The 23578-nt window shown below is 44.6% G+C and overlaps 1 protein-coding gene across 2 annotated transcripts in view; it reads right to left on the bottom strand.

Annotated features, from left to right (window-relative positions):
* NEURL1 (neuralized E3 ubiquitin protein ligase 1) overlaps nucleotides 1–23578 on the bottom strand; it is a 142847-nt gene that overhangs the window by 17896 nt on the left and 101373 nt on the right. The gene's annotated exons all lie outside the window — the stretch shown is intronic.

The following is a 23578-nucleotide window of genomic DNA, read 5'->3' as shown; positions in this document are numbered from 1 at the left end:
CAGGCTCTCTTTCATGCCCTCTTTATTGTCTACAGTAATTCTCACAGACTTATGAAATAAATATCTAGCTACATTTTTTTTTATTTTAAAGAAATTGCTATGTTCAGCTCTATATTATTTATCACCATATGAAATTTAATTAATATTTCTGTCTATAGCTAATCATTAGTGTCCTGATTCTCACTGCAGAGCAGTACAGACATGAATTTTACAGTTCAGAATTTGAGAATATGCTGGGTTTTAGATATACAATACAATAATTCATTATTTCCAACCCAAATAATTAAAATTCAAATCCACAAATATACAACTAAGAAAGATGATGCTCAGACATTCAAATCCACCAGTGGAAACAAAATTGAACCTTATCTTCTTTGTTAGTATCACCTGCGGCTTCAAGAACAATTTTTTTTTTTTTTTAAAACATACTCCCCTGTCTTTAATGCTGAAATTACCTATATTTAACAGATCCTTAGCTGTGCTGTTGTCTTAGAAATTTTAAAGTACAATTTACTGAAAAAAAACACCTTCATTAAAAAATTATAAAGAAAGCAGAGATCATACAAAAATTTATTCTTATGTTCAACTTTCTGTGAAAATTGAATATGTGGGAAACTTCTGGGATGGTGTAAGAAGCTGTGACCCAATTGGACTGAAGTGTGTTGTGGCTTTGAGCCCAGATCCAAATAGCAGGAGGTGACACCACCCCAAACAACACAAAGCAATACCCCAGCGTGAGATGTGCTGCAAACACAGCACAAGGTGGAACAAGGGGAAGAGGCAAAGTTGTCCCTAAAGCACATGCTAGGCCCTTGCAGTGGACACCTCTTCCACCCACACATCCTTGGGGTTTTCTTTATGACAACAAACAGCAGGACATCAGGTTATCTGAGGATTTTCCCAGTGGGATGTACTCTCTCCCAGTACACCAGAGTAGTAGCTCTGTACTGGTATGCCAAGGAATAATGCCAGCTACTGAGTAACCAACATCTCCTGCAATATCTGTGGTCTGACTAACAGCCTTTCCTGTCCTCCTCTTCTGGGAGTCCTGACAAGAGCACACCCACACAAGGTTTGGCTTCAGTAGAGCTCTTTGCTTTGCTTAAACTGGATTATTCCAGGCTCCTCTTTAAATAAACTGCTATTACAAGGGAAGCAGAGTCCTAAAATAAAAATGGGCTTTGTTTCTCATATTTGATTTTCTGCATACTGATATTTCAGCCTCTCAGAAGTTAATTGAAGAAAAGGAGGAATAAATAAGATCAGAAATTACCCCAAGTAATCTAGAAGTGGGTCGCATTAATGGGCTAGCATTTGCATTCCAAGTGCTCCTGCTGGATAGCACTAGACTTATTTTATCCTCCTTTAGCTGGAAACCTACATAGGAGAACAAATTAATACTGGCAGCTGATGACAATCCTTTTGTGTAGGTGAATGGATAGAGACCGTTCTGAATAGGAACAGAAGGTCCCCTCTATTTTATTCCCTGTAACCATGCATGTGCAGCCTGGCTGACAACTGTGATGTGTGGGTAGCTTGCAGCCAGGGTTTTGAAACAGCTTGTTTTCCACCAGGATGCTTGCATTTCCCTTTGGCTGCTGGACAGAATATCTTTTTCCATCTGAAAAGAGGTTAAGAGAGATGGAGTTTTGCAGGCAAGACACATGGCAGTGATAGCAAACCAGGGTTACATATCCAACTGTTTTACTTAAATCCCTCAGTAGCTCAGATGCATGGCCACCTAAGGAATAAAATGTCTCTAGCCTATAGAAATGACTGTGACACTTAGTTCATTAATGTTTGCAAATAACCATGGAAGAAAGGATTGCAGTTTACTGGCTTCTGAAGTATGTTTGTGAAAATTTAGAGATGAGTCTCTAAGAGATGCTGGCCTGTATTGCAAAATATCCAGCCAAAGGAAAAAAAAATCCCATTGAATATAAATCAAAACAAAAGTGGGATTCATCTTTTGGGGTAGTAGGTAGGTTGGAAGAAATGTGGAATGCCATTTATCCACAATAACTGATGATGGCCAAGGGATGTGAAAGAACAGATCTGGTGAAATGTGGAACAAATGAGGTGACTTTGACCACTTTCTTTCTTTCAGAAGATGCCCAGGAATTAGTTGTTTTCTTCCTTTAAAGCTTCAGCTCTCACTTTTTAAACACAGACCAAACTAGTCATGCTGAATACAGACTTAAGCTCTTCATGCTGGAATGGCCCCATAACACAGTCTTAGCCCTGCAAAACATTTACAAGTGATTTTTAATGCCTACAAAGGAGAGACTCCTTTGTTCAGGAGCATTTACATTTACAGAGGCAAATCTGGGGGATACCTCAAAAAGACTGAAAGACTTCATGTGATGAGACTGTAAGACACGAAATGGGTCCAACAGCCCATTACCAAGGACCACCCAGCTTCAGCCTGGAGAATTTAGAAATCATTCATCTCTTCATTAAACATCCGAGGCTATAAAATTTTTTGTATAAGACAGTTGGCAGTGTTACTTTGGGAAAAGTCAATTGATGAGAGATCTCCTTGGGTGAGAATAGATGGACTTGTGAAGACCACAGCTGTCCCAAAGCCACCAGAGCCAGCATTAACACCACCAGCAGCTGGCCCTGACCATGGCAGCTCAGTGGAGCTGGCTGCCCAGGTAGTTTCCAGAGAGGTTTTGCTGAGCTCTGCATCAGTGCAGTTACAATGTTATTTCTGGATTTTGAGAATTATAGTTTCTGGTAGCAGTACAGACAAAGCCAAAGTGGAAAGGATTTCTACTAAATACAGATTTTCTGCTCCTCAGTTGGAGAATCTGAGACACTGAATTTAAAGGATGTCTATCTTTACAAATGCCTTTGTATTTTTTTCTAGCTCTGTTTAAGAAAAAGGTAAGGAGGAATAATTAATTTATCTAAGTAGAAATGAAGGGCACTTGAGCAGTAGAGCTGCCTTCTATTTTCTTCTCCTCTTCAGTGGGGTTCATCTGCAAAATTTAGATTCTCAGCAGGTGATTCCTTACACAGAAAAATAATTTCAAGTATCTTCCTCATATGAGAGGTTTCAAAGCTTTCCATTTTCCTGCTCAGAGGGCATGGAAGAGCATCCCACTTTGTGCAAGCTCAATGCAACTGCAGCAACACTTTAAAACAGCTTTTACAAGGAGCTGGTGAGCAGACAGGTGCAGCTGAAATCACTGCACTCAGATCAAAAGTATTTCACTACCAGCTTTCTTTTGAGCCACTGCCAAATGTTGTCTTCTCAAAATAATTTATTTCCTTAAACATGTGTTATGTTAATATGTAGAATACATACATTATCTCTGTAATATATAGAGATCACATACATGCAAATTGAATACACCAGCATGTACAGATCATCTCTGCCCCACACATGCCCAAAGGGAATGTGTTGCTGTCAGACTGTCAAATCATCATTTCCCTCCTCTTTTTCTTTTTCAGTACTGTCTGTTACTGCCTGAAGGCTTGACTTTCCAAGGTCATGAGCAGCCAGTATTCCTACACCTGTAAAGGATCTAAGACAGCAGAGCAAACTCAGCTGGATGCACACACAGGCTGGAAACTCAGACTGTGTTTAACTGCAGCTCAAGGGACACAGACCTCCTCTTGATCACTTTCCTGAGATTGGTGCAATCCTATGACCTCCATGAACTGTAATTCTTCAGAGTATGAGGTCTGCAACCAGTCTCCAGAATGAGCTATGGAACACCTAGTGTAAATAAACCAACTTTGACTCTTACTACTACAAAAAAATAACTTATAATTTGGGGAATCAGACCATTCTGTGAGAACCTTTAGAACATAGCCCATTTCTAATGATCCTCCCTCCCTCCCAGAAGAGAGAAATGCTGAGAAGTCAAGGAAGTGCGTAGTGATTCCTAGCATCTGGAGAACATTTCTGTCCCCAGCTACTAAGCCAAGAGTAAAAAATTAGCAAGGCCAGAATTTTGCTGGTATGATGCCTCCCTTTCCATGTGAAAACTCATGGTTTTCCTTCCTTCTGTTCTTTGCTTTACTTTTCACAAGTGCAATTTTCTTCTCTTAATCCTTCACTTCACTGGGTAATGGTATTTTCAGTGAGTACTGGTGCTCATGGTATAATTTCCATGACCAAGCAACCTCAGGGGTACTGAGCTACCAAAATACACTCAGAGGCCCCTGCAAGAATATTCTGTGTAAACTTGCACCTGCAAAAGGATGTATACTATACTGTTCCCACCACCCTGGAGTGGCTGCATTCCCACTCAGGAGTGCAGATGAAGGCTCTTTTTCCCACCATCAGCTCTACCTCTCACAAGGAGTTACCCAGGGAGGACAGCTGCCCTTCCAACACCCATAACCTTGCAGTACCTCCTCTGTGGTGTGCAGCAGAGTTATGCACCAAACAGACCATTTGGCAGGATTCTGACGTTGCAGAGAGAGGTGTTTGAAGCATGAGGCAGAGGTACCACACTGTGAAACAGCATCACACTCAAGGGCAATTGGGGAAAGCAACCAGTTGTAAGACAAGAAATAAACCTGTGCTTCTGGGAACCTTCTGTGGCTCCCAGGCTCAAACTGCCCACCATGGCAGTGCATTATCAATCTCAGCTCAGCTGCCTTGTGCTGTGCTGTGGCACTCACTGCTCCCTCACTGGCTCAGTCCTGGCAAGCTGATGTGTACTGCTGGGGGGCTGCCATGCCACAGTGCAGAGTGGCCAGAACAATTTCTGTATGTTGTTTATAGTTCAACTTATTATGTACTTTAAGGTGACTGGGGGTTGAAAATATAGTAAAATGGAAGCAACTTATATTCTTATTTATCCCTCCTAAAATAAGGATGGAGATCAGTGCAACTGGTGGCAAGGAGTAATACCTCTTCTCAAACTCCTTCGTTTGCCAGCTTGCCTGATGTGTGTATGGCATCCAGCCCACAGCATCACCACCAGTGGAAAGAAGAAAAGCCTTTGGGTCCAGGAAGAGAAGGACCATTCTGTAGCCCTGGGTTCAAAACCCACCCAAATTAATGGGTAATAGGAAGAAGATTTTCATAGTGCCTGCTGTACTCATGGTGTAAAGGCATCCTCATCACCATGGGATTCTTTGCTCTAGGCTCCCTCAGTTTCTGCCAAGTGCATCCTAACTACTTTGTTGTAGCAGGAGGAGCTATGCAAGCAGGAGAGTAAAAATCATCCTTACTTAAAATAAACACAGGAGAAAAACTGAGAAGTGAAGAATGCTGAGGCCCTGCTCACAGTCATTAAGAGGCAAAGCTCCACTCACAGAGCATGTTTAAAGTGCTTTTCCCTGCTGGCCATGTGAGAGGAGATACTTATAAAACTATTTGTTTTTCTGCAAACTCTTACTCTCCATGTGAGGTCTGGAGGGGAGACTGGGACCTGCCAGGCTCAGCATAATGTTGCAGAGACCCACGCTCTTGGGCAGGTCCTCCTGCTCTGATGCAGCACACAGGTTCTCCCCTCACTGCTGTGCTGTTAAATGGTGAATTTATATAACCGCAGCCCACTCCATTGTGTTTATTTCTCATAAACCATCAGGCGCCAGAATGCAGCTTCTCGGACCATACAATGAAACCACTTCCAGAGCATTACTGTAGCATGTGGGAGGCAAATGTTTAAAATCCCTCAAAGGAATGATTCAGACTAAAAACCTCTTTTGCCATATACTTAGGAATTCACTTTTACAAAGTACATTTCTCTTTATGAACAACTGAGAAATCAAACTGCCTGAGTTTTTGCCTCTGATCAACCATTCCTTATTGAAAACACCCACATCAAATCAAGGACATCAGTCAAAATCTACTTAACAATATCTTGCTATGTTCACTACTTCATTGACAGTATAAATATCCCATTTCAAATGGAGGTGCTCCCATTTGCTCTCACTGCTTTGGCTCTTCTCTTTGCAAAACTACAGCCACCAGACAACACCACTTGTACCAGCTATTTACGGAAGATGCCAGGCTGCTCTTTAAGAGACAGTAAAATCTGCTCTGGGGCAAACTGCATCTGAGATCACAACCCAGCTGCCAGGCTCTGCAGCAGAAGACACTCCTCACCATGTAAACAGAAAGGATATATAAGAGGTGAGTGGCAGGCAGGAAGAATTAATGTTCTTATTTTATAGACTGGAAACTGTGGGATGGATTGAGCAGTCCAGAGGGATAGATGGCTCCTCTGGCAGAACTCTTAAGTGAAGCTCCTTAGGGTTTAGCTCAGTGCACAACAAAACCACTCCATTTTCCATGGTACACCCTCTCATTTCCTAATTCTTCATCAATGCATTATTCTTGCATTATTCTCTATCTGCTGCTCCTCTGCTTCTGAGTGCAGGTTGCTCTTCTCACCTCAAAAGTCAACTTACATGGGATTCCTCATCCACTACAGATCCCAGTGGCCAGCATGGAAACCACCATTCCAGAATTTCTCCTTCCCCAACAGGCCAATTTGGGATCACTGCACAGTCAGTGGAGAGCAAACACACATTTCATGTGCATCCACGTGGGAAAAGCAGGAGTTAATTGCTACAAGCAAATATTGGCTTTCTGCCCACTGCAGCCTGGGAGGCAAATTACCAGGTTTTTCATATCAGCCATTTTCACTGCAGGAGTGGCAGGTATTTAAATCACCTGAGTCCATTTGTATGCCTGTGACCAACACAGTCCTAATCAACTTTCTGACAAGATACTCAGATGTTTTTTCCAATATTGATGGAAGCATTTGGGAGAATTTCTACAATAACCAAGGGGCAGAAGTCAAAGCTCAAGCGAAGGGTTACAAAGAGTCCAAAGCCAAAGTTCTTCTGTGGGAGAAATAATTCATATTTATACCAAAAATTATCACCAGAATTTAAAGCTGGTTTACAAAAGAAAGCAGATCATTCATCCTGTGGAACCAATTGCAAGGCTACAAACATCTGCCACTTTAACAGAAATGAGTTAACAGAAATCAACAGTGCTTACTGTTCATCTCCCTGGACTCATCTTTGCTTTGTGCTTGCATTTACTTGGATAAAACTCAGCATTTCTTTACAGGCATTTTGGGAGATATTGAGCACTAAAACTATTTGGTTTGCATGACTCAGTTTTGGAGAGGTGATAAAAAATGGGATGGAAGAGAATAAACCTAGTCTTTAGTTGTTACCAACAGCTAGGTCTTTGATAAATTCATTGTGCAGATCTGGTGGCTTCCTGTGGCCATTTAACACCAAATCCTGCTTTGAGGTAATGGTGCTTTTATACCATTATACACCATTTGGTGTCCTGCCAAATGAATCTCAGGAAAACCCTTGGGACCTGTTCACTTTTCCAAGAACACAAATATGACCTTGGTTTGCTGTGACTATCACAGATTTCTTGTCATGGGTTGTCAATGTTGTACCAATGGCACAGACAAAATATCATAGCAAAACAAAACAGAGAAAAACAAACAAGCAATCTGGACTCTAAAAGGATGTGAGCTCATGTGCTGCCAGTTTCCAAGCTGAAATATTCAGAAAGGGAAAATAAAAATCCCTGAGCTTTAGAGAATTGTGGCTGTTTTTTAGCCAGAGTGAGCAACTGCAGTTCCCAGGCCAGCTTAGTAATTGAACTGATCATCTGCATATTCTTCAATAAAATCCAAGGAATGAAAGCATACATTCTTATACATGGATCAATAAATTGTAGTTTTGGGGCGTTTATTATCTAATAAAGTGCTCTGAATTCATCTGCTTTATAAAAAATATTCATACAATTCTGCCTAACATCTGCAACCATGTCAAATTGATTTGCACATGTGAAACAGCACAAAGAGCATAACTCACCTAATAAAACTGAAATAAATTACTGCTGCTCTCCTTAGAAAATATGAATGTTCTGAAAGAGTCTGACAGTAGGTTATGGAGAACAAACTTCCATATGTGTGTTACATTTTGCATTTGTTTTCTTTTCCACAAAAGCTGATGCTCAGAGAGAGTCTGCAGGGTATTGGCAACATCTGTGTTACAAACAACACATTTGAGTTTCATTCAGGCTTTTCATTCAGGGCAAATTCATCCTCCCCAGCCAGCAGTTTTGAAGACTGACAAACATCCTTCAGGTTGAAGATGTGCCTATCCACTGCCACAAGCCACCTCTGGATATTGGCTCCTCCTGGTCCGATTCCCTTTATTGTGTTCATGGGTTTTCTAACTCCCCTAAAGTCAGAGAAATATGATTTGAACAGAAACCACATGCCCTGGGTTTTGTGGAGACAACCTAGATCCTGTTATTCACCCCTAAATCCATCCCTGACTAACATATGGAGTCTCTGAACCTCACTCCACCCCCATCAATGATTTTCACCTCCATGCCTCAGGCCTCCTGGACTCCATGATCAATTATTATTATCCCTCTTGGAAACCACAGCAAAACAATCATCACTTTTAGGTCCATGCCAATATTATTTTCATCTCAGTCCTGCCTCTCTCTGTAGAGTGACCCACATTTCCCTTCTATTTCCTTTCACTATTTCTATAGATGGAAAGCCTGTTTCATTTGTTTTAATTACCTGTAATAGACTTGATTCTCCCAGGAGATTGTCAATTGCCACTTTATCTTATGTTTCCTGATCTTTAAAATGTAAATTTCTCTATAGAAAAGTTCTGGGTTTGGTTTTTTTTACCTTCTTTATGGGAAATTAGAGCAATAGTTGCAAGTTCTTATTGTCTAATAACTTTATAGAGCTGTCTTCTCACAGCTCTGACTCTATTGCTTACTCCTGGCACTATCATCCCTTTTACCCTCCTGTCCTAGGAATTTTGACCCTCTGATTTCACCCATTCAGGTAAGAGCACAAGTGCATGCAGTGTAAACCCCACAACTTTACCTCAATGTGCTCTGCCACAGATTGCTGTGAGCCCTCCCACAAGCCTGTTTCAACCCTTATGTTCCTGTGCAAACGTTTCCATAGCATCTCAGTGCTCACAGCCCATTTCCAAGCTGCACCAGACACATTCCCTCACCCCCTGAATCACCTGACAGCAACTTTCTTCAAAACAAGCACTTTCTGCCTCCTTCCCATTTGTCATTCTCCCTTCCTGCATCTCTCCTTTTTCACTCTCTTCCATTTACGCTGTGCCCTTGGGTAGCCATGGGGATGCTGAAGCTCCTTCTGCAGCTTCTCCCCACATCTCCCAGTGCCAGGCTCCTGCCACCACTGGTGGCTTTGCAAACAGCAGCTGAGGGAGAGCTCAGCCCAGCAACAACCACCTCCTACCAGGCAGGGTCTCCCAAGGGCCAGCATTTTACCCAGCACCATTGCTTATTGAACTGATTTCATGCCACTGGGGGAAAACTCAATTCCTTAGGAATCCCGGAGCCTGGGCTTGCTGCAGTCCTGTTCCATTCAGAAGACCACTGCTAAATGATAAACTGCCTGGGCATCACAAGGATTTTGCTGCTAATTCACCTACCTTTTAGGTCTAAAAGCACATTTTCTACTAAAGATGCAGCCTGTGAAATGCAGTAATAATACATAATATTTCATAGTCTGCCTGAAGAAAAAACCAAAATTAATTGTGAAGATACAGTATTTCAGGCTAACCTGAAGCAGAGTGTTCAGTTTATCTTGCTTCCTTTTATAAAAGCAAATGAATATTGGATCAAGAGTTTCTCCAGTTGGTTTCTGAGGCTTGTTTGGAAATCACTGCTGCCAGTGATTTTTTCAAGATTAAAATGTTATTTCAAGACTCAACATTGAAATATAGAATTTTGAAAATAGTGTAAGAAAACAGCTAGAGTTTGCCAAAAGTATTTCAATTTTTCAACCATGACTAACTAAGTTTATAGATATCTCTCCTCCTCCAAGCTGGTTCCTCATCTAAAGATCCAACAAACATATATCTGAAAGAATGCATATAGTGCTATTTGTCCAGAATATTTTATTTGTTTAAATTCATTTTAATATCTCTTTCTTGGCAAATTTCCACCCATAAATCAACATGAAGGAGCTCTCAAAAAATTTCTGACTCACTTTCCACATGTACAAAATGACAGTACAGCCATTACACACCATCTACCCCAATCCTGTTCCAGAGCTGGAGGAGTCTGCAGGATGCACTCATAGCTGTACGTGGAAACAGTAAATCAAGGCCCTGTTTGATGAGTTTGTTTTAAAACAGCACCGTTGCTGCTGTCTGCACCAATTCTGAAAGGTTCTGTATGTGTTTAGGCATGTTCCAGGTCAACACAGCCCTGCAACATACACTTCCTCCAAACAAGTATTTATATCCCACTGAAGGCAACAGGAGGTGCACATAAGCACATCAGCAGTCTCAAACCAGGAGCACAGGATAAGGTTTAAAAACTAAATTCCACAGAACAAAAAAAATTCTTTGCTAAACTACACTTTCCATCTGTCCCCTTGCATCGTGCCAGTGGAGAGAACAGCAAAGGAGATTTCCTGAAACTAAGCCTAGATCCCCCACTCTCGCTGTCCCTGCTGGACAAGATTATGGGGGAACCAGGGAAAGAGTCCATGCTCATTTCCACAAAGGTACACAACTGAAAAGGTCATCTCTTTTACAAATTCTTCATATATTTTGTCATGGCAAATGCCCATTAGGCTTGTGATTTCTTTAAAAATTATTTTGATAGCCTGATCTAAAGGAACTAAAGAGCTGAATCTTACTACCAGAGCTTCAGCCAACTCCTTAATAAGCAAAAGACAAATTTCACTCTCACCTACCCCAGAGAAAAGTTTCATTGCCTATCAGTAAAGATAATTTGAATGCACAGATCATAGGATCCACTTCATCCACAGATCATTCATCCACTTGTCCCGTTTCAATCTGTTAACCAATCTGGTAACCAATATAGGGACGACTCTCCCAAATTCAAGAATTTCTCACCCCATTAGTAGATTCATTTCTCTTCAGCTTCTGCCTTCTTCAGCATCAATGTTTATAGCAATATTTGGTAAGAATGTTATTGTGAACCTTTCTACACCTATTCTGAACTGTTGTAGAGGACTATCAAACCCTTGGTACATAATAATAAAAATTGCAGTATATGTGCTTGCATCAACTGAAATGTCATCACCAACGCCTTGCCCAAAGGAACCTGGGAGTGATCCCAGGTCTGTCTGCGATGTGGATATTAGAGCAAAAAGACTTCTTCCTACTGTGCTCCTGAAGACTGAAAATACTTCAGCCTCACTGTTGCTGGCACTAAAACAACTAGACTTCATAAATGTCCTTGTTTCCAAGCACAGATGTAGTCCAGTGATCAGATCAGAACCTGGATAATTCACATCAAAGCCCATTCCCACCCACCATAGTGTGGTCCTGGGAAGGCATGTAGCTAAACCTGTAAAAGCATTTCTGAAGGCAGAAAAAGCAGAGATGTGGTCAAATTCTCCTGCTATCTAAAACAGAGAAGAAATGGTTCTTACTTACTGTATTACTGTTCTGTAAATCTTTTCATATCAAAGTATGCAAAAGAAAAAAAAAAGGGGGGAAAGAAAAAGAAGAAATCCCAACAAGGTATGAAGATGATTTATGCTCAGGAAGAAGTTGATGGCCACGTGCAGAAAGAGCCTCAAGAAGCTGTGCACACTCTGTTCCAGCCCAGGAAAAGCCATGTCCCCTTTGCTCTGTGCCCACAGAAGACACAGAGCACCCAGACAGTGGTTGCCATAGCCACCCCTTTCTGTTCCAGAGTCAAGTTTCCCTCTGCACTTAAAGATTATTTATAAGGTGGCTTAGGTGTGCCTTGTGCCTGACAGTTAAAAATGGGAAGTCCCATCCAGGAGAGTTTATGGCCCTTATTAGACATAACACAGTGAGAGGGTACAATAAACACAGGGAAGAGGGTCAGGGTGAGATGCTGAGATGCTGCCTATGTGCTCTGCCAGCTCTTTATTCTTCCTATTAAACACTGAGAGGGCTCTGCATCCCTGCTCATTTTTGCAAATGTCCTGCTGGTGTGTTATACTGCAGCTGCTCAGCCCTGGCTAGGATGGGTTCCACAGCTTCTCCAGGCCAAGCTGAGCCCTTCACTCTGGAGCTAGCAGCCCTTCTGATGAGCTGTGAAGTCCATGAAATCCCTCCTGGCTGAGTATCCCTCCCTCCACTAGGCCACAGTGCTGAACATGCAGGTCCTGCTCCACGCTGCCAACAAGAAAAATGGGCTGCTCTTGGCAGTCCAACCATTTCCAATGGGTCTGGCATCGAGGGGAAAATGGGGACAGCATTTAATCCGTAAACTGGCATGGAGAAATCATGGGGCTCATCAGGACTGCTGGAGTAGGCAAAGAGACACCTGAGTTACAGAGACTCCAAGTCACTACAGCCTTGTCCCCACAGCCAACACAACATACATTGGACAGAGTGACAGCACTGAGAACAGAAACAGTGTGTGTCTGCTGGCTTGCTGACAGCCAGCACAGTGCATCTGGGATGCTGCATCCTGCTGGGAGAGGTGAGGGTCACCCCGAGCTGCAGGCTCTGCCCTCCGGCTCTGCCACATCAGCTCTGTCACAGCTGGAAGAGCTGCCACAGCAGAAAAACTGCCCTGTCTGCACAGAAGTGAACAGGGACTGCCACCATGGCCCAAATCTGCAGGAACAGTGATAAATGACAACTTTGCTACCCACTGCATTTCAGTGAGTTGTCCTGCCAGAAGCATTTCACTCAGATCTGTCGAGGCTGCTGCAGTCACCCGTGGTCTCACAGGCTCAGGCAATGCCAATTCTTTCTTGAGTGAGTCTTGCAGTGCTTTGAAAATTCATATTTGTGAGCAACATGAAGCAAACATAATTTAGTAAGGAAACAAATAACAGGATAGTTGCTGGGTTCACTTTTACACCTACAACAAATAATACATGGATGGGACTACCAGAATTTTTAACCACAGGAGAAGCTGCTCACACAGTGCCTTTGCTGGGGCACAGACAGCTGCAGCACCTACCAGGGCAAGTCAGAGGGACAGTGTGGCTCATGTGCCTGCCTCACCCTGCCCACTGCTACACCAACCCTGCCAGGAGCTCCCTAAAAGCTGTGATTAGAAGACATCATCCTTCACCTCTGCGCCCAGGAGGAGAGCCACCTCTACATTTCTGTCAGGATGTCAACAGTTGCCCGTGCCCCAGAGCCCCGTTTTGGGAGGTGAGTCTCAGCTCTGGGTGTCAGGGTGGAACTTTCCAGAGGCACCACTGCTATGTCAAGGTTTATGTTCCATTTGAAGTGAGCCATCCCAAAGTAACCTCCAAAGTCTACTTTCTCCACCTCTCAGCCCTCTGGGAAACCCTCTCCTCCCCAGAAATCTGACATTTCTTAATCTTGGCTTGTTTTCCAGGTCAACAGCCTTGTTCCCCAGCACTCCCAGCCATTCAGCAAAGGCGTGTCAAATGCTGTCACTGTCTCTGTGCCATCCTGCTGAGCATGCCTGTTCCATGGGCAGCTGGAGGCAGAGCCTGGGAGCAGCTCCTTTGACAACAGCCACACACACACCCAGGCTATGCTCTGCCACTGTGGTACCTGTCAAAACACCTCAAAGCCATTCCCAGCACACATATTGCTGGTCCCAGAAACTGGCAGGAGGGGAATGATTCAAGGAACAAGAAAATCGGGCATGGCCAGGATTGGCCACTGAGCCCTGCAGGCTCCATCCATTTACCTCCCTGGCCATCCCAGTGCCATGCCCATGGCTGTGCCTTGCCTGCCTGCACTGCACAGCCACCTCTGCTTTGCTGGAGATTGCAGCCCAGCAGCTGAAATCAAGGCTGGGCAATCCAGCACCATCAAGGAAAAGGATCAGCATGGTACCAGACAACATTCACTGCAAAAAATTTACACTGCTGCAATGAGAGTACCCAAACCTCAGCCTGCCAGATCTGAGGCATTGCTGCACTGGGCTTGACTGCTTTCTCAAAACTGCTAAAAGGGTATTTTGCCCTAAATTAATTGCCCTTAATGTCACCATTAGCCCAGGCAAACCTCATCGTGTCAACCCATCTAACTCTGCCCTGTTGTAGATCCAGGGCACTCTCCTGCCCCCAGAACTTCTAAGGTAATTTTCAAAAGGTCACTTTTTCCCAAAAAAGAACAGGGCACCTGTGAATTCATGTGCCTAAGCACTTCCCATGATAAAACTTCATTTCATCCCTAGACTGAAAGCACAGCTTAAGCTGCAATTTAAAGCAAGGACCATTTCTGCCTTGCAGCAGCTCAGCAGCATCATCAGTTTTCCCATGCACATGGGAGTGTAAATGCTCATAACTATTCAGCTGGTTTTCCCATGCACATGGGAGTGTAAATGCTCATAACTATTCAGCTGGTTCTGTGGTTTTACATTGAAAATATGTTGCTATGGAGAGCACAGCATGGGAACGTGCAGCTACCACAAGGCACCGTGACACGAGCAGCCCACAGCTTCTGCTGATATTTTCAGGCTCTCCGCTGCCATCCACACAAAGGCTGAAAATAGACTTAAAGCTCAAATGAAGCATCTGTAATACTTCATTTCTGCCCATCCCTCCCCAAGGCACTGAGACTTTTCACAAAAAATCCTACCAAGCATCCCACATAGGCTCTGACGTCACCTTGCCGATTTCGAATTCCTCGCTGCACACATGCCTCAAAAAGGAAATTCCCTCCAGCCCCATTTTCATCCTATGCCTTACGTCTGGGAAGCAGGTTTCCCTCTGGAGCCACCCTTCTGCTGGTACCCAGAGGGGGTGCTCAGTCCTTATTACATTTTACCACAACATAAAGCAAATCCCTTGTGCTGCTCTACCTTGCTGCTCTGCTGACGGGGAAGGATCTGATTTCTGTCATGTGAAGCTGACCTTGGGAAAGGTCATTCAGCAGCAAACTGATCTGCAAATGCAGTGCAGGGAAGACTTGTCTGTGGTGTTGAAACCCCAGCCTTCACAGTGTCCAGAATGCATGGGCTGGGTCCTGAAGGATGCTGGGCATTTCCTGATCTCACTGGCTTGATGAGACTTGGGAGAGCTCAGCCAAGGCAATGCAGACTTGAGCCCACAGCACTGTGAATGAAGGATACCTTTGGGGTTTTTCTTTTTTATGAATTTTTAAAATATCTGAAATACTGTTTGTTTTCTTTCTCATACTCTGGAGGAATTGATAAATCCTCAACTGCACTATAAACATGCAGTCATCAGCCCTTGATTTCTAAAAATGTGTTTGTATCAAGCCATGAAATTATTTACAGTGGCCATAAACATCCTCCCAGCATCTGGCAGCTGAGAGAGGGCCTTGGAACTCACTAATTTACTTTCATTGTAAACCACTTTCTAATAAATAAATAAGCTCTTAATATCTCACCCACAAGAAGAGGCACATTGCATACAATACTATATTTAGGGGTCCTTTAGAGGTCAAGGATTCAGCAGCTAAATTTCTCTGAGGATCTTTCTTTGGTGACTGTTTGTTTATGCCCAAATTAATGTCTTTATTTTGAAATCAGTTTAAAATTCTCACATTGCTTTGAATGTTGGAGAAGTAGATGTTTGTTTCTTCTTTTGCCTGAACCAGGGCCAGTTTCTGATCCCAGGGGCCCAAAGGGGCATTTAAATATCCAAGTAAATGCTTGCTGATCCTTTACAGGGACCTTTCTTGCAGGGACTGTGGAGCCTCCAGGGCTGGTTCCTGGGGTGGGGATCCTCTCCAGGCCAGGAGGATACCCAGTGCCAGAGCTTGGAAAGAAAGGAGGTCAGGACACCTTCCCTCCTGGATCAGCATTCTGCAGCCCACGCACTGCCTGCCAGGTAATAGAAAGGGGACAGAAGGGAAAACAAATATCTCACACATCCCATTGGCTGCTGTGCAAAGGAACAGCCATGTTAGGGCCCCTAATGGCTGCTGAGAGTATTCCAGCTGATGGAAATGTGATTTTCAGCTCCTGTGAAATCCATTGCAGTGGCTTAAGGACAAAGGAGGGTGAGTGGCTGGTTCAAAGCAAACCTGTATTGAAAACAATACTGTCAGATCAAAATCTGTGTTTTGTAAAAAATAGTAGTAGTCTTTTTAAAAACTTACCATAAAAAGGACTGTTTTCACATACTGCTTCACTTATATAAAAATGCAAATCAAACGCTCCCCTAGATGCAACCAGTGCTGGTTAAGTGAAAACATGAACTGGCAAATAGGAGGAAAAAAAAGTTTCATTCACTCCCCCTGCCCTAGATATGGAAGAGAGGAAAGAATGAATCAACTATTGAAAATCAATTTTTAGTCATGTGAGGTTGTACTCAGGGACAGCTGGAGAGCTGAATGAAGAATTTTAAAGTAGGAACCCCAATGTAACCAGGTCATCATCACCAGTGCTCTGTGTGGGGGTCTAGTGATTCCATTTATCTACATTTGCAGATGGCCTCAGAGATCTCTGATAAACTGTAGAGTCCCTCTCCTCTCCCATGCAGCCCCCATCTGCTCTGTTGGAAAAGATGAAGCTGCACCAAGACAAATCTGGACCATGCAGAGTCCCCCACCGTGTGTGGCACGGGCGCTTGGCACCCTTCCTTTTCTTTGGCAAAGCCAGCCCCTGGAGTGCCCTGAAGAATCTGTGCCTGCAGCAGAGTTCTGATGGTCTCTGATGTCTTCCCAAGCACCAGGGGCAAAAGGAGCAGGTTACATGCCCAGTGGGCCAAAAAGACATAACCAGAATGGAAAATTGCTTTTATAGATGTGCCCTGGCTCCTACGAGTTGTTCCCCACACACATCCCCCTATTAAGTCAGTGCAGAAGTTCTGCAGAAACATTTCTCAAGCACACTGACCTACATCTTGCTACATTTTTATTTTTTATAGATAGTAATTTCCAGCCAGCAATGGACTCTTCAGTAAAACTAAGCAGAATCTGCTGTTTTCTTAAGAAGGATAAACAAAAGGCAAATTCAATAGAATTGCTGCTAGTCTTCAACAGAAAACCATGTGATTTTGCATGTCCTTATTGTAGTAGTTGAAGCAGAACAGACTACTTGCTGTTGATCAGACAGATCTGGAGGGGTGTGGAATGAAAGCAGGGGCAATGGTCTAAGTTCACCCATGTTGTAACACTGCTCCCTTCACCCCAAACAGGAACTTAGTCCTACAGTTTTGAAACTATGCATGGACAGCCTGAATAAATCTCATCACCGAAGGTTTCCTGACATTCCTGCTGAATATCCAGTCCTATTAGTCAATGTCAGGCCCTAGGCAACATGAAAAATTGCAGAAATCCATTCTGGCTGTCACTGGAAATCAAAGGTCAATCTCAAAAACTGAGAGACTCCTTCCAGACTTGGAAAGCATTCACATTTCAAGATTACAAAGTGCAATTGTCAAAGCTCTGCACGTTCATGTGAAACAGGAAGGAAAAATAAGACCCCAGACAATAGGACCCTGGAGGAGTGGTGAAAGGATCAGGCTTTTCCCAGGAAGCAGTTTGCCAAAATGTTAAAATAGAAGCTATTTACACAATAGGTTGGAAAATGTTAACAGCCAGTAACATGTTAGACAACAGGATTTCAGATTACAAACACTGGGTAGGTTGTCCCATGAAGGTGCTCTAACAAAACATATGGATTCTCCAAAATAAGCAAGAGGAGTGTTTTCTGTAATGGCACTTTTGGGTGGGGTTCTACTTCTGCTTTTGCTGTTAAGGTAACTCCATGCCCACAATCATCTGCCTCTGTCTCATCCCATTCTCTGCCTCTCACTCCTCCTGATCCCACCCCTGCCCAAAGCTCCCCTCCCACTACTCTCTCACCACACCTACAGTCATCAAGGGCACAATGTGAACAGGGCATGATGTCGTTGTGCTTGGGACTGAGGGGCAGAAAGCCAGGCTCCCCAGTGTCTATTCCTGTCCCTCGTCCTCCCCAAAGAGCCTTCAGGAGGTCTGTCAATCCCTGTGACCTGTGACTTGGGTTCTCCTCCTGCAAGCAGCTTATCATGCTGTGAATACCCTCTGGTGTCTGCAGGGAGTGAGGTCCTGGAGCCCTCAGTGTCAGATCCCACACTTGCCTTGCTAAATTTTGAAAGGCTTTAGGTGTTAAAAGGGAGAAAAGGCCCTTTTAAGCACTTCTCTGGGGAGCAGCTGGCCAGCAGCTGACCTTCTCCTGGAAATCTCTGTAGTTTTAAATGGGAAACACAGCCTATGAAATTTTAAATAAATCCATTGTAGTCTGCAGAGTCATTGACAATCCACAAGTGACAGCCACAATCCACCCCCCTGCCCTTGCTGTTTCTGCAGCCTTCCTGAGGCTGAGCATGAAAGGCTTTCAACATAACTGTGAGCACTCCCAGGGCTGCAGGGGACTCAGTTCCTGCTTTTGGAGGAAGTGCTGGGATCAGCTCTCCCTCCTCTGCCAGCTCTTTGCTTTGAAGTTTCTATGAGGGCCAAATTTGTCCTCACCATCCAGTGGCTGAGTAAAATCATCAGAGACTTCATGTCTGATGGCTCAAATGCTCAGACTTGAGACTCAGCTTTCAGCAGAGGTATCTCCTGGCTCCCCAAAGAGAAACACACAGCACTAAGCACATTCCTGCTCAGGAAAGAGGATGCTGACAGACAGAGGAGACACTTGGCATAACTTGTAAGTGCTTCTTCATTTAGGGCATCTACCATCCTGTCCTGCAACACTGCCAATGTGCTTCCCAACGTGAGGCTCTGCTGTGATCACACCTAAATGTTCTCCTGGCAGTTCAGTTAGCAATAGGTGATGGGCTTCATGCTGGCACACAGAGTGATGGGGCTGAATTGTCTGCACATCTTAAAAATAAACAGGGTAGCCATGATCTACAAAACTCTAGGATGCCTAAAATTCAAGCACACCAGGTCCTGCTCTGATTTTTACTCTTTGCGTTGCATGTGTTCAGTTGAAAATGTTTCATGCCGTGCCTGAAGGTGAGCAGGGTGAAGGGAGGACACAGTCTGTACATTATCTTCACACTTGCTCCTGCTGTAAAAGCCACACACAGGGGAGACTAAATATTTCTGTGTGGCTCCATCTCTGTCCATGCTTTCCTGGCAGTGCTGGGTATCTCTCTTCCTGGGGAGGTGGGGAGAAGGAAAGGACCACAAGAACATGCCAGTGCATGTCCAAGGGGAGGAACCAAGAGGTATTTAAGTGTCCAAGAGACTTACCACACTTCCTCTTACACAGAAGTTGCATCTTGTGCTTGTTGTGCAACACTGTAAAGCACAGCACCAGGAGAACAGTCCCAAGACAACAGAAACAACAAATTCCCTCTTCTCCTTTTTTCAGATCCTCAAAGTATTTTAAATACTATGAGAGCTAAACTCCTTCCTTCACAGTCTTACTTCACTTTCAACATATTCTCTATTTTTTCAGAGAAGCAGATGAGGCCTATTCTCCTGTCTTATTTTAATTTTCTGTACATGCTGAAGGTCCCAGCTGACCTCCTCCTCCTCCTCCCTGTTAGGGACTGAGCAGTCCCTTTTAGCTGCAGCATCTCTTGTGAGATGTAATGCCCAAGTGGACAGTGAAGAGTGGAGAGCTTCCCCTCACCAGTCTCTGAAGCTTTTCAACAATTCCCCCTTGCTGTCTGCATGTGATCTGCAGTCCTAGGTGAATTCCCCTTTCAGCTGGATGCACTGTGTTATTTCACTATAGCACTATCTAGACAACTGAAAAAGAGCAAATAATTTAATGTATTACTTTCCCCTTATTTTTTATGGAAATGGTGAAAGTCTGGAAGATTTCTTATCTTTGTGCAGTGTTTCAAGTATTTTGTTTGTTTGCTTTTATATTTACACACATACATATATATATGTACACATATATATAAAGAGAAAGCACTGTAAAAATGTATAGAGAGCTTTAAAAAGCCATTCTTTTCAGCTAGTTCAGAGGTTTTGTCTCACCATCATGATTTTTACAAGATTCAGTAATTTATCTTAATTCAGACCATTCAGTGAATAAAATAGTCACTGTCCTACCAGACAGAAAGCAGATACTCTCCTGCCTCCCCTTGTAAAGCAACCAACAAGCCTCAGGAACAAGGAGCAGCAGTTTTTAAAGGCAACAGAACTATTCCTTTCACCCTCTGAACTCCATCCAGCCTCAACACTTCCCAAAACTGAAAAAAAAGATGACACTGCAAAATGTCTTACATAAATTTTGCTGTCCCAGGAGCCTCCACAGCCAATCCAAAGGGTCAAAGTGTTTAAAGAGACCAGATTCTCAAGGGATTTCCAGCTCCCACTTTCAGATCTCAGCGATTACACAGAAAGCAGACAGCATCACCCTTGACAGGTCCTCACCACCACAACCATTAAATGTTCAAATATTTTTGAATGCCTTAGCCTCTCACAGAAATCTTGGTGAAGTCTGGGATAGGTAAAAGCCAGTCAGCAGAACAGCATAAAAACAACCTTAATCTATTCAACTTAAACTTTAAAATTTTTTAAGAACATTTTCTAGCATTTTCCCACTACACACAGGAGATTAAGTAACCAAAACTTCTTGATGCATGCATATGTGGACAAGAGAGGAAACCCATGTGCATTCTCAAGTCTTGAAGCCACCAGCAAAACCTTCAGCTCCACCATGAAGCCCTGCTCAGCGCTGCCTGGCTGGGCACTGGCAGCTCAGCAAGGGTCACTCCAAGAAACATACAACGTGGAACAAGGAATTTTTTCCCTCAGCACTTGGCAGAGCAGTGTACTAGCTATCTAAACTTAGACAATAAATAAAGAACAAATTAACTGCTCCTGCTCCCCTGGGATTCCAGAGGTCTCCTGGGAGGGCACTGTGCTCTGTGCTGAAGGGCCAGGGCAGGGGCATGCACCCTGTGGGAAGCTGGGTGAGCACCCCAGCACACGGATCCTTCTCTCCTCTGTGCTCACATTGACTTGTGGGTGGGAGCTCCAAAAGTGGATGCTTCCTGCTGATATTTCTGCTTCTCCCAGTTTCTGTCAGGGCCAGGAATAACAGGAGAGAAGGCTGTCCCCCAGCCCCTCCTCCTCTGGTCCTGGACACGGCCAGCGGTATGAAGAGCGGGGGCTGAGGAGAGCGCTTCAGTTACAGAAGCAAATGTTTTTTGGTGCCTCTGGATGTTCCAAGTTAAGCTTGGATCACACTGCACTTAGCTTTCATGCTATCCAAATTACTCCAGGAGGGCCTAATCCTGATGAATAGCTGGGTAGCTATTAAAATTGTTTCCCTTGAACAGCTAAATGGAAATGCGAGGGCTTGACGCTTGAGCTAGCATTTAAAATGTGTTCAGGTAATCAAAACACCAGATCAGAGAGCACTGGGGGTTCTGGAGGAGCTGAGATCCAATTCAGCTTTCAACCTTTAGCTTATAGCAAACAATTCCCACCCCCAACAACTGAAACTAGCCACGGCTCCTTGGAGAGACTGATTGGACCTGATCACGTGGGCTCAGCCGTGCTGTTTATACCCCTTATGCCAGCAATGCTTCTTGTGCCACCCAACACCATCTGTCACTCTGCCCTGTCACCTCAGGGTGCCACTGGGGCAGAAACACGTCACTGGTCATCTCTCACTGGAGACACTGAGCTGCCAGGATGGCTGTCACAGCCTTCTCTCCGTCTAGGCAGCAAACACCCCAGCACATTTAGAGCAACAAACAGCACAAAGGCAGCACCTTTGCAGTGCCTGCACATTATTCTTCTGCATCCATAGCAAAGTTGCAAACAAGTATGAGAGAATGACTGGTAAATGTGATGTTCTGTGGAGAGGACATCACTGCCACACTCCACCAGCACAGATACACAGAAGAGCAATGAATTAAATATATGAAATTTTTCTACTGTGTTAATTTGCTAAAGGAGCTCTGGCATGAGTGATGATGGAAATATCAGTGAGGAGCTGCTGAGGAGTGGCAGAGCATGTGGAGAGCAGAGCATCTCCATCCAGCTTGTGGATGGAGAGCCCGTGGATCCTGCATGCTGCTCTCATTCCCATCTTCTACCTGATGCTTGTGTATGTGGGGACAGGCCCATAAAGAGGGAGCCCCCAACTATTCAGAGAGGGAGGAAGAACACAGGGACAGTGACCTCAGTGCAGCTCATTTCCTGAGCATGGCAGAGCCTCCAGCTCCCTAGGCAGAACTTCTCCTGCATCACCACAGTGCTGGAGCAGCAGGTGGGACAGGCAGCTCCAGCAAGAGAAGCAGGCACCAAGCCATGTGCCTGTGCACGTTTCTGTCCAGAGAAACTACAACTCAAAGAATCTGACTTACAATATCCACGAGGTAAAGGAAGAACAGAAACACAGTTTGGGCATTCCAAGCAAGTAAGCTGGACTGAATACCCATGTGCATGGAGCAGCCATGCTGCATGAAGAAAAGTCATCAGGTACTGAGCATCATCAGTCTAGTTTCCTAAGCAGGCTGGGAGCAAACTATAAAGGATTCCTCTCCAAGCCACATCCCTACAAGGAAGTCTGCATTAAAAAAAAAAAAGAAAAAAGAGGAAGAAACCTGCCATTGCACACTTCACTAATTGCAGCTTTTCTTAAAAACACTATTGTGGGCCCAACCTGACTGCAGAGACAGCACTGGAGGACAAGGGGGGAAAGCTTGCTTCCATAACCTTAGCCATGTAAAACAATTTGGTATGAACTGTGGCCCCTCAGTGCTCATTTCAAAAAACCTGCTGCAGTGTAGCATGAGGCCAGTAGCAGTGCTGCAGGGGCTGGACACAAGTAATGTAGGAGTTAACTGAGAGCAAAGGGATAAGAGCCCCAGAAAGAATGTCGATATCACAGACCTGATATATGAACAAGAGCTGTGACTCAGTCTTCACCTAGGGACCAAAGATGATGCAAAGATGCATTAAAAGCTTCTCACTTCTCCTGATTTAACCTTCATTCACTGCATCAGGACAGTGCACAGCAGCTAAGGGTGCTCTGTGTGCCCAAGGGAAACAAAGCCCAAGCACTATGTGAGGCTCTCTGGGATGTATTAGGAAATTTGGAAACCACACAGGTTTCTCATTAGGTTGCAGAGCACTGTGCAGAAGCCTTTGGTAGCCAGTGCCAGCCATGGGGATGGAGCTCCCCTCTTTCCAGATGGGTGGCATGAGACACTCCATGCCTTTGAGAGAGCCACCAAAAATCCCAAGGGCTCCCTGATATGAAGCCACAGGTCAGACATAGTGAAGCAAGGAAGGATTTTTCAGTTTTCCCTGCTCAAGAGCTGCTGGGACAGCCCCAGAGCACAGCCCATCCCCGCTGAGTGCCAGCACAGCAGCTCCCGGGGCAGCGGGGCCGCCCAGCTGCGGCACACGCCGCGGCTCGGGGGCAGCATACGGCGCAAGCCAATTGCCTGGCCTGATGCTCAATGAGACTTGACAGGTCCCACCGAGGTCTGCACGCCGAGAAAGAGCCCGGGGCCCCCAAGCTGGCGACAGCGGCTCGGCTGTGCTCGGCCCCAGCGCGCCCGGGGTCTGGGATGCAGCATTTGGATCATCTCACAGCAGCTGGAAGGGAGCCAGCGGCGAGAGCATCATCCCGGCTGCACCGGGCTGCATCCCTCCCTCCCTCCCTCCCTCCCTCCCGGTGCACTTTTACCCTTGGAGCGTGGCGGGGGAAGGGCGATGCACA

This window comes from Molothrus ater, chromosome 8 (genome assembly GCF_012460135.2).
Source record: "Molothrus ater isolate BHLD 08-10-18 breed brown headed cowbird chromosome 8, BPBGC_Mater_1.1, whole genome shotgun sequence".
Lineage (NCBI taxonomy): Eukaryota > Metazoa > Chordata > Aves > Passeriformes > Icteridae > Molothrus > Molothrus ater.
The sequence above is the reverse complement of the archived record's forward strand: the minus strand, read 5'-3'. Positions and strand labels throughout refer to the sequence as shown.